This window comes from Augochlora pura, chromosome 3 (genome assembly GCF_028453695.1).
Source record: "Augochlora pura isolate Apur16 chromosome 3, APUR_v2.2.1, whole genome shotgun sequence".
Taxonomy (NCBI): Eukaryota; Metazoa; Arthropoda; class Insecta; order Hymenoptera; family Halictidae; genus Augochlora; species Augochlora pura.
Window position 1 is genome coordinate 27,641,301 of NC_135774.1, and position 4,299 is coordinate 27,645,599.

A 4,299-nucleotide genomic window follows, 5' to 3' on the forward strand; every position below is an offset into this window, starting at 1 on the left:
ACAGCCCTCGCATTGATATGGATGAGGCGTTCCCTCCTTATCCGGTTGTGACGCTCCGTTTAAAAGATAAGCCAAATAGATTCGCAGCTCATCGACAGGGAAAGCCTCGTCGCGTCTCCTCCAGGCTTTTCTTTTTTCCGGCAGGATTATCCCTGCGATACGATCTGCTCTCTTCTCTCCGTAGGGGGCGGGCCTTTCTCGTCAAGCTTTCAACACACGATCGCTCGAGGTGTTCCGGGAGGCTCGCAGGGGCGGGGAGACAGGTCGAAATTTTTCGCCAGGAAACACGAAATGCAACGGGCAAGAGGAGCCACAAGGCCGACGCCCAAAATTGCTAAAGTTTCGGCCGAGGGTCGGACCTATTCATTTGCACTACAAAAAAGCCGGTGGCTTATAAACGCACCCCCTCTCGTACCAGCCGGTTATTTTCACTGTCGGAGCCCCCGCTTTTTTTTCCCTCCATTTCCCCCCCGCGCACACCCCCCCTGCTCGTCGGGATGCATTCGGCCGCGCGTGCAATCCACCCCCGGCGAAACGTGTTTAACCGAACAAACTAGCGCGTCCGTTGGAGAAATTAATCGCATTTGGCTTCAAAAAGTGCCCCATTGTAAAGAAAGCACAATGCAGCCACCCCCATTCGTTGCTTAACAATTTGTTAACAAAATCGTTATAGAACCGATGCGCCGACAGTGGAAACTATTCTTTATTTTTATTTCCGTTGCCTCGCGCCAACTATTTTCACGAAACAATATCCGCCCGGGGTTTGGGATTTCGGGGCAGAGATCATATTTTCATGCGTCCCGCCCCCCTCCCCCTCTCATTTGTTATCGTACCGAGAAACAATCACCTCTCTCCTCCCCCCGATCTTCCATCTCAATTATTTGTCGATATTCCGTCATTATCGCTGTTGCCTAACTTCGATTGTCGGGGATGATGAAGCCTCTCCCCGTTCGTTGTATGGAAAAATCGCGACCGGGAGGGATGCTCTCTCTTCCCCGGGCGTGTATCTCGTTGCCGCGAATATTTTTTCGGTGCTATCGGCCCCCGATTCGAGAGACAGCGACCGTTATTACAGCCACGGCAAACATCTCGCCCTCTCGCCGCCCTGTTTATCATTAGCGATTCCATTAGGGAATCGAAGACCCACGAAACGACTGCCGGAGGGGTGGGTAATACCCGCAGTTAATAGGCGGCAGGATTGCAACCCCCGGCGACTGGCTGCAGCGCTTCCTTCGGCGAATCGTCGCTTTCTCAATTATTCGCGTATTTTTGGACTATACTGAAACGATAAATATTAATTGTCGCGCTTTTTAACGTGCCAAATTTATCAATACTTTGATATTAATTCCTCTTAGTATTGATTCACCTTGATATTAATTCACCTTGATATTAATTTCCCTTGATATTAATTCACCTTTATATTAATTCGGCGTAAATCAAACCTATTTATGACATTATATATATAAATCACAGCATGGAATCTAATCTTCGATTTATTGAAACAGTGTTTGCTCTTTGGAATCTTCTCTGCGAGGGTACGTCGGCGATATTAAAATATAGGGTACAGGGATAATATTTCAATTACACGTTCGAAGGGAAAAGTATCGTTTTCCCGGCGAGATATAACAGCTCCGCGACACAGAGATTAGGGTAAACTCGGATCGGACGTTCTAAGGGAAAGTCGTTCGTAATTTCACGGAATGGATTACCGGGTTTCGAAGTCGCAAATGAAACGGCGCAAACATCCACCGGATCGTGGTGGAAGAGGGGTGGGGGCGAAAAGGGTTGCTTCACCACGATCAGGATACAAATCCCGGGCACTCCGGAGCCATCCCTTTCGTCCGCGCCCTTCGCCTACCCCGCGCGGTCCTTCTTTCTCTCTTTACCTTTTAATTAACTAACTGCGCCGGCGGAGTAACTAAAGAGGATCCACGATTTTCGAGCACGAGGCTTTCAGCACCGCCCGAAATAATCCATTTTCCCGAGTGAAAGGCTAAATAAGATTATCGCGTCAGGTTCCGCCACTCTTGGTCATAAGGGATGGAAAGAGAGACGGAGAAAGAGAGAGAGAGAGAGAAAGGAAGGGTCTGTATCTGATAATCCCTTTCGCAATTTCCTCTAATTGACTGCGATTTTTATTCGACCCGATCGGATCGACGAATCTCACCGGGAAAATCGTCTGGTGTTTGCTGGCAATAAATTAATCTTCGACCGATTAGGATAAAGTTAGCGTCATTATTCTCGCTTGTACGATATTATTGCTGATTTCTTCGGGTTTTGGAATTATTAGGACCTCGAATAAGTGCTCGCTGTTTTCTTCCCAAAATAGAAGCTTTATTTAAAATATAACCTTCAAAATCAGTTCACTCAAAGTATTGCCCATTACGAGAGAATACTGAATACTCAAAAGAATACTGTCTTTTTAGAAACAGCCAGAACATATTCAAGGACCTAATATATTTTTAAAAACATATTCCAAGGAAAGAAAGAATTTTCTCAAGACTCCTTCGAGAGCGCAGGCACGCCGTCGTCGGTTCCTTAGCAACAAATTAAGGATTTTAAGCCGAAAGTAATTAGTCCCGGCGAACAAGGTGTCACTCCGTGGAAACGAGGAGCCGGGGCGTGGAGTCAGGCCTCATTGTTCTCGGCATAAATCCCCTGGGAACGTTCATAAGTTCGTCCCGCTCGTCTGCATCGAAGAAAGCGCTCGGAAAGGATGATTCCGGTTCCCGGACAGATTAATCGTCATATCGACGGAGGCTCTCCTCCTCCTTTTTTCCCCGTCTTAACGTCTGGCTTCGCGACGGCGGTGATTTCCCGCAAGAAACATCCCTTCCCTGGGAAACGGCGGAGAAGACGCCGCCGGCGAACGAAAAATCCGAAAAGTCTTCCAGCAAAACTATCCCAAAGCCCCGTCGAGAACAATTCTCGAGGAATCTGAATTTCGTATTTTCGATTCGATTGGATTCAACGGTGAATACTATGTACGAAGCTCGCGTCTTTCTTTCCACGGTGGGTCAGGGTGGTAGGAATTAAGATATTACAAATTGCTCTCATTCTCACCCTCGTGCTTTCCGCCGAATTTCTTTATCGCCGGGCAGGAGGGGTCCGCCGTAAAAGAATGGACCTTAGGCCGCGACCCCGGGTGCTATTCATACGCACCTCGCCGGCGTAATAATTCATACGGACGATTTAATTAAACGGCATCTATGCGCTTTTAAATTAGAGAAGATTGAGGGCGATCTCTGTAGAGGCGTGTCTAAGAGAGAGAAAGAGAGAGAGGGAGGGAGAGAGAGTGAGAGAAAGAAAGGAGCCGTGGGTCTCGAGGCTGGTTAGAAATTAGACCCCCGTTGGCAACTTCTGCCGGGCTGCGAACAGCCAGTCGACCGATATTGAATCGCGTCCGCACCCCTTTCTCGTCTCATAACGCGAGGCCCGGCCTCTCTCGCGAGGCAACAGATGTACCTGATACATATTCATATCCGGGCTCACGGGGCTCACCGTGTTATTGTTACTGTTATTATTGTCGGGGCCTGAGACAGTCGGTCGTAATGGCGCCGAGAAGGAACCTCCTCGCTTGCCGCTCGTTCCCTCTCTGACCGCGGCTAATTTCAGTTCCCCCCCTTACCCCGATTATGGTTATCGACGCCGCCACCCTTCGAACGTCTTCTCTTTACGGTCACCGAGTCGCATCGTTCGCGATTTTTTCCCCGCGGATTTTCCACCGGCGGCAGCCGAGGAATTCGCCGGCTAGTGGGCGGAGAACTGCGAAAGTTCGTCGACAAAAATATCGCAAGGGATTGCAGGAAATCCGTGGAACCGCAGAGGATCGAAGTTTCCACCGTCGGGGATGGGATTTTCTGGTTCGCAGTCGGACCCGGCGGAACGCAACCCGGCCCGGAAGTTCGAAACTTCTCCATAACGCGGCCGAATTAATGGCAATTAATGGCAGCCGTGTTTGCCGGTCGGCTGTACACAAGGGCCTGTTTGCGCAGCCAGTTCGACGGATCGCGCGGGGGCCGCCGCCGCCGCCGCCGCCGCAGCACGCGTAAATTTCCACTCTCGTTTTCGGAGCCAAGACGAGCGCCGCGATCGAGAGGGTCCTTTGCCACCGTCCGACAAACAGACCCTAATGAATTGCTTGTTATTCGAAAGCGGGGAAAAAATCCAATTAACCGGGGTTCGGGACGGATTTGTTGGCGCTCCCGGGCATCGGGCTTCTGCCGCGAATTCAAATTGCGCTGACTGCGCGGATAGAACGAAACGCGTTCGGATGCAACTGGGACCCGAGCGTCGGGG